This window comes from the organism of the source record quoted next, unplaced genomic scaffold, assembly GCF_019419815.1.
Source record: "Pyrus x bretschneideri cultivar Hongxiangsu unplaced genomic scaffold, Pyrus_bretschneideri_v1 Contig3, whole genome shotgun sequence".
In the NCBI taxonomy this organism is placed as follows: Eukaryota; Viridiplantae; Streptophyta; class Magnoliopsida; order Rosales; family Rosaceae; genus Pyrus; species Pyrus x bretschneideri.
The window spans coordinates 1,653,597-1,661,614 of record NW_025999612.1 but is presented as its reverse complement, the minus strand read 5'-3'; positions in this window follow the sequence as shown (position 1 = coordinate 1,661,614).

Here is an 8,018-nt window from a genome sequence, read left to right as displayed (position 1 = left end):
TTTTATTAAATTCTAGAACAATCTGTTGCTGTTTCTGAGTTTTGGTCCGTAATGCATTCTTCAATTTTTCGTTCTGAATCTAACCATATAAAGAACGTGTAATTCTGCCTTGTATTTTGTGAGATACATGTCAAAAAAACCTAGCAAAGGTCAGAAACTGATTATCATAACTAGGCAGTCTGCGTTTTCAAAGTTTTTCTTTTTAATTTTGTTTCTTGTTAGTTGTTTTTTTAGTGTGTCAATTAGCGTCCTAAAAGTCCAAAGATAATTTGAAAATCCAAAAAGACTTTTGGTTAGCTCTTTGAGTCGTGTTAGTTAGTCTTTCCAAATCCAATGATAATAACTTGGTTGCTACTTAAATATGGTTCTAAGAAATCGATAAGCATTGTTTGTGTTCTTTGTTTGATTCTTTGGTTAGCCATGCTTTATAAGATCATTCTTTACACCTTTCTCATGCACATAGCCAAGGTTAATGCAATTGTTTGCTTGCTTAGACAATTATATGTGGATTAAGTAATCATAAAGATCTCAACAAATACTAGAACTTGCTTCAATATCTCTCGAGGCGAAATCCTAAGTCATGCAATATTGGGGAGACGATTTTGGCCATCTTTGGACTATTTGAGCCTTTCTATACCCAACCTTTTGTGCTATCCTTAGTTAGCCCTTTGAAGCCAAACACTTAGCCTTTTCTTTCATCACCCACATTAATCTATACCCATTTAACCTATATTAGCCATACCTTATAGCTTGAGATGAATACCAAGATGAAAGAAATCAAGCCTGAGTTCTACATTTAAGAAGTGGCGTGTACCGAAGTACCATGTGTTAAAAAAAAAAAAAAAAAAAAAAAAAAAAAAAAGGTTTGAAATTGTTCCATTCCTACAACATTAGTCCTGGACGCCAAGAATCATATTCCAAAGGAGGCTCGACTGAATTACATATGAAGAAGTCTTGGTATATCTCAGGCTCTAGTCTTTCCCTACCTTTTCTTTCTTAGCCAATAACCTAGCCTAACGTTACAACCTTCGTAAAGTCCATTTGATCTTTGGTATTGCATTGATTTACATTAGTGGAGAGATGATGTGAAGAGCAAGCATATGGGTTCGATACATTCATTATCCAGAGATCACTCATATCACACTTGTTTGCATATACCTATCCGAGTTGCAAGTGTTGTGCTAATTATTGGCTAGTCATACACGTACAAGAGGAATGGTTGTGTAAGGTGTTGTTAATGTTTGAATCATGTGTAGAATCCTTACAATGTTTCTCTATTCTTTGAGCTGTATTTTCCTTGTAATCTTTGAGGAATATATTTGGAAAGTCTAACTGCATTGTGTTTTGTGTTAAATTTAATCTTGAGTCTTTGTTGTGTTTGCTTGAGGACAAGCAAAGTTTATGTTTGGGGGTATTTAATACGACCAATATTGCATACATTTTAATGCCCTTTTATTTAGATTTTTGTTATGTTTTTTAGTGAATTTAGTTTGTTTCACTAGCTTTATGTTTTTGTTAGATTTGATGAGTGAAGAGGAAGAAAGAAGAAAAATGAGCACTTTTGCGATTGAAATGAGTTTGGCATACTGGAAGCAGAAGCTGTTTGTGCAGATCAGCTAACTTTACGGATTAAACTGTGCTTCCTCAGAAGAAACCAGTGGTTGAGCCTTATACCATTGGAAAGATATGAAAGTTAGCTTTCAAAGGAATTTTATGGATTGTGATTCCGAGTTTTCTAGAAGACGTTATAGTGATTCTTGTACCAGATGCCGATCAGCCAAGTCTACGCGGAAATTGCAAATTCTATTGGGTTTGTCAAGTCATGATTCAATCAAAGCCCAAAGCCCAAGATTGAATGTGTTGAGCTGACCTTAATCCTATTTCAAATGGGTTTGAAGTAATTAATTGGGAAGTTTACTTGCCACATCATTCAGTCATGTAATACAAAGGATATCACAAGACCTAATTATGTTAGAACTTGTCTACCATATAAAGGGGGTTTTTGGGAATGTGCTTTTAGAGAGTCTAAGTAGAGGGTCGCAGCGAGGAGCAAAAGAAAAGAGCAGCAGCCGCTGACTATTTTTCCTAAGTTTTTCATGGTTTTTTCAGAATTTTAATTATGTTTTCGTATTCTATGAGTAACTAAACTCTTTTCCAAGGGTTAAGATGATGCCCTAGCATGGATGTTTATGGTTTTTAATGTTATTCATTGGATTTCTAGTTTCTTTTAGATGAATGCTTAATCACTATTTGAATTGTAACTTTTTGCTTGAGTTCTTTGATTGATCACCTTAGGACTTTGCATCTAGTAAGATTGGAAGATGAATTTGAGGCTGAACTAGCAATATAATTCAATTAGCTTCTTGTGGTTAAGTGTGGTAAATTACATTGTTGCTTGACAAAGAATAATGGTTTGCTTTCCCTTGTTTTCTAGAGCGTAAAGAGTCTTACTTGTTAAATTTATGCCTTAACCAGGATAGATTACATGTTAGGATATACGTCCTCTGCCTGAACTAGGAGAGAATCATTCACTTAAGGAAAACTATGGTCTAATGTGCCTGACAAGGAATTTACAGGAATTATCATCTACAAAATCGAAATATCCATTGAATGCATTGAAACCTGAACTAGATTGCTTGTGGTTGATTCCGAATCCCTAGACTTTTTCATCACTTGCTTTAAAACACAACGTTTTCTTCTCTTTAATTTAAGTTTTATTTAAGGTTATGTTTTTATTTGTTTATAAAATCATCACAACAAACTCTTCACACCTTGGATTGATTTATTAATTAAGATTGAGTCTAATTCGTTGTTTGGGTTTATATTTTATATTTTTGGGTTTGTGTGTCTTTAATATAATTAGATTTGGGTTAGTTTATCAAATTGGAGATTAAATTAGAATCCTCGTGGGAACGATACATGGACTTGCAAAACGCTATATTACGATTATCTTGTGCACTTGCAAGTTTACACCAGCAACACTACCCAATTCACCTCCATTCCAAGTTAATACATCAACTGCACCCAAAACTCCTTCCTAAATCCTCTTAAATACACAAACATCTATAACTCCTCATCCAATTAATACTTCACCTCCCAAAACAAATCCTGTCATCTTTAATACTTCCAATGGCAATTGTGTTCAGCCTACACCAAACTCCAAATCTCAGCATGCAATCACCGTGAATACATCCACTGCCAATGAATCAAATTATGGTAAGAAGCGGCCACATCCAAAGCCAGGTGTTGTTAAGTGTGCGAACTTAACATTTTGTTGCCATTACAACACATTCTTAATGTCATTACAGTAAAAGGTTTAGGATTTGGAAGGATTTTTTTTATGAACAAGAAGTTGTAAACTCAGTTCCAGACAACCTGAACACCACTTTCACAAGCCATTATATACCTATAATAGGCAGTCATGAATCAGTCGATTCCATCTAGTTTTTGTTGGTCTCACATTTAATCATCTAAATTGATCATCTACAAATGGAAAGCAATGACTAGTCATTGGACAACACTTGGTTTGTCCACAAGACATTCCTAATGTAGTTACACAAAAAAGGGTAAGCAATTGGAAGGAATATCGTCACTAGTTGTAAACAGACAATCCATTTCCATCCATTTATGGCTTGTTGTGCCATTTAATGACATCTAAATTGATCATCTATAAAATGTAGGCAAGAACAATTTAGTACCCATAGTTTAGGCACACATGTCATGGCTCTCTCGAGGAGTGACGGTAATTCCGATTGATCAAATTGCAAAATCAAAGGCCAAAGTTTCTACCAACTCACGCTCTACCAACGAGTGGCATCAAAAGTGCCTCATAAAAGAGTCCACATTGGTTGCATTACAGCAACAGCTGAACAAGGCATTGTACAAATTAGCAAAGTACAAACGCTTAATACATAGACGAAAGCATAAGTATGAAGCACTAGTTGAAAAAGAGAAGGAAGATGTACGTCGTAGGTCAATCTATTCATTCATGGCAGACAAAGCATCTCTAAGAAAAGTGTGACTACTTTCTATGATAGGTTTTGAGAAATTTTGTTCCTATCTCCATTGGGTTCAGTCTGGTTATAATTGGGACTGTATTATGGCCTCACAAGTGGAAGACATCGTTAGAGATAGTGATGAGTACACCAAACACAAATACATAAAGGTAGCTCACAACACACGCACAGATGTTTAGCCTTATATCTCCCTTCCTATATATTTGTTCCTTTCCTAATTATGTACATTTTTTAGGGACTTATCTAACTATATCGTAATTTCAAGCTTAAGTAAGTATTGCAAGTACAAGTTTCATAGACGTTCCTATGTATTCACAAATATTCATATGATCTCATAACATGTCACCCATAGTTGATCACACATTCCATCACTGTTGTAATCTACACAAACTTTGAAAAATCAACTGTGGCCACAGGTAAATAATAGTTCATCCCCCTAATTAACACATCTTGCAAACAAAATGAATAGCCACAAAATTTGATTATTTACACCCTCTTTAATGGTCATTCATTATATATTCCTAAAAATCATCTAGCACCCTCGAATTACCGCCTGTAAGTTCAGTGTTACTGCTTTGGGTTGACATTGAATTAGGCTCAAGGTCAGCAACTTCATTTTGCCTGGTAACATCACCAGGATTGGGGTTTGGTCTCACCTGTGTACGCTCTTCGGGCTCACTCTGGTAAGAACTGAACAATTACAAATCAATCCAAAGTTCTTTCAAACATTACAATCACAAATATATTATCAACCAAACAGTTAGCTATATTTCATTTCATTACATTGTGTACCTTGTGTCTGGCCATGGACAATTTTTCTTCCTACCCCTACGTTTCTGATTTTGACTTCGTTTCTCATTTGTACTTGTCTTTGACGCCCCTTTTCTTTTAACTTGAATGAGATCTTTAAGCACCTTGGTTTGGGAACTCCTGCCCCCCAGTTCAGTATGTTTTCTTTTCCAACCATGGTTACCACCACCCAAACAGTTTAGCTTCGTCTCTGATGCTTTCAAAGTCCAGGACAGAAGTGTGGTACCTTCCTCCAACATCACCACCTTGTCAATCAAGTTAGTAGCTTTTTTTTTTTTTTTAAGACACGGTAGAATTGTCGGCGTGTTTGCCCACTTCTTTCCCTTCCGTGTCCAAAACAATGTCGCATTGGGCAGTTTAAAGCCATCTTTTTAGTATGTAACGTTCTGGCAGTAACTCTATTTGTTTCATTCTCAAATATGCCAATAAGTGTCGACAAGGAAGTCCTTGAAACTTCATCTCTTTGCAGCTATATTTAGGTAACCCGAGGTCGTATAAACCACCAACCTCTCCATCATTGTTACCCTCGTAGCCCTCTCAAGTACTTCATACGCTACCTCATTCCTATTCCCAGACTGCTCCTTAAGAAATAGTCAAACTTTTCAATTCTTCCACTTGAAACTTTTCGAACATAAATCATGTGTACAATTTGGCCATTTGCTCTTCTATTAGGATGTAAAGCTGTAATAGAAGGGCACAGTTTTCATCATTATGGTCACCAACCACCTCTTTCTGATGTTGCCTTCCAAGGGCTCGATTGAATCGAATGTTGAATTCAATCAAAGAGTGCTCCTATGCTCATAATGCTTGAAAAAGGAATGACAACTCTCAGCATGCTGACTGCTTGATATTTCGACGGAAAAAAACATGCTTAAAAAATGTCAGAACCCATTGTGCATGCAAGTCATAAATATCTTAAAGCCACGTTTTATCAACCAACTTATGTTTTTCTACCAACACCTTTCAGTTTGCCTCAAATTCTTCTTTGCTTTCGATATCCCATATGTAATCATGCAAATACTTGAAAGCACCCTCAACCTAACCCTTATCATTGAACTTGTTACTAATATGCCATATGTAGTATCGATGAAACATGGTTGGTAATTTGCTGCAAATAGCCTTTGCTATGGCTCCATCTTGATCTATAATTATGACTTTTGACGGCTCACTCAGCATAGCCTTAAGCATTTCTTCAAACAACCACTCCAACCACTCAAAGCTCTCAGTTTTTTCATTTTTCAAGAATGCACAACCGAATACCATGGTTATTATCTACTAACAAAGGAGCAAACATCATCTAGTAAACATTGGTGTTGAAAATGGTGTCAAACACAATCACATCACCAAAAAGGCTGGAACTATGTCATGACTTAGCATCTACCCAAAAGAAATTCCCAAATGTTCCGCCTTCATCAACCTCCATCTTGAAAAAAAATGAATCGTTTTTTCTTTCTAATCCTCAAAATGCTCTTTCAACATTTCAGCATCATGCCCGATTAGATGAGCTCGCAATTACTATTCCATGTTATACATATCCTTGGGGGTGTAACCAATATTTCCAATTCCTCCATTTTGCACCTCCGACAAAGCCACTTGTTTACTTATGGAAATATTGGCCTCCCCGCATTGTTCAATCATTGCATTATTTGCCTCCAAAACTCGACGGTGTGATCTAAATAAGTGTGACGCACTTGACATAGGGTGGTTGTATACTTCACTAAAAACTATTACAACAAACTTTTCATAACCACTTCCCCCTATTCAGCACAAGTTTAGCCTTGCACTGAGTTCCAGCATCTCCCATTTTTCCTTTCTTGTTAGGTTTGGAATTATCATCATCCCTCTTCTTACCTTGTCTACATCAAACAAATTCTTTCCTTAACCAACATTCACCATCAATGGACTTTCTACTACTATGCTCCCAAATCCCAAACCCCTCTGCAAGTACATAATTGTTGTAAAAGATATACCCTTCATCTAAATAATCAAACTTCATTCTCATTTTGGGTTTCAACTCTTCATCTACTCTTGGTACCACAAATTCAACCCTCCCTGCACCTAATTCATCCCCTCCATCTACATCTTCTCTTTCGACAACAATTTCTTCTACTTGTGCCTCACCCCCCTTATCGAATTATACTTCAATGTTTACTTGCAACAAAGTTTCACAAGTACAACACAACTTATCACAAGCCAGAACAACTTTTACACCTATATATCTAAAATCCACTTTCACAATTTCAACCAAATCTACTAATAACCACCCACCATTATGATTTCAAATCCCAATTTTTAAAAAAAACCACACTCGAATGGAAATTCATCATAACATAGGTTCTACAATTATTCAAACACAATCTAGATTTCTCTGTGGTTGTGAATGGACTAACCGTGTTGACTCTAATCCAAGCACATCTTCAATTCGCTATAATTCGAACGCGCACATACATCCTTCAACACTTCCCTCTTTCTGCCCCTATTTCCCGGCAGAGACAACCTTAATCTACCCCTCCCTTGCCGTACAAAACACATGCACTGAACAATTTTTTTCTTTTTAATAGTTATGGGTTGCAGCCGCAACCCAGCTTCAATCCACCTCAAATCTGTTCCAAACTCCAACTCCCTCTATGCCTATTTTCCTCTTCAACACGTGCAATGGCCAACCCCTATTTCCTGCTTGCTTCCTGTTTCCCTCTCTTAGACAAAAACATGCTAACTAAATAAAAAAATATAAAATTTTTTAAACGCACTGGGTCATAACGACTCGATTCGACTCATGAGCTCGTCCATTTTCAGCCATTAGATCTTTGTCTGCACACTTACATCCACACTTTAGAATCTCCCATAAAGAATTACACACCAGTCGTTTTTGTTCTCCTAGTATTACTCATCCCACATTTTCCATGTTAAGAGTAGACAACATCCACATTGAAGATAAAAGCCTTGCATTAAGGTTGTTCTTTTTTTTTTTTTTTTTTTTAAACAAAAGCAAAACAGTTTCATTACCACAAAAAACTAATTATAGACCAATTATAAGGATGCTAGATGGGTACATATGCTTCAGTGATCAATTTCTTGATATGGATGTAATTAGCACAAAATGCAAATAATTAAGACCCCTATATGGCAACCCCACAAAACTACACCACTAGACAAGATGTAACATACCAAGCACCTAAATCCTTACAAAAT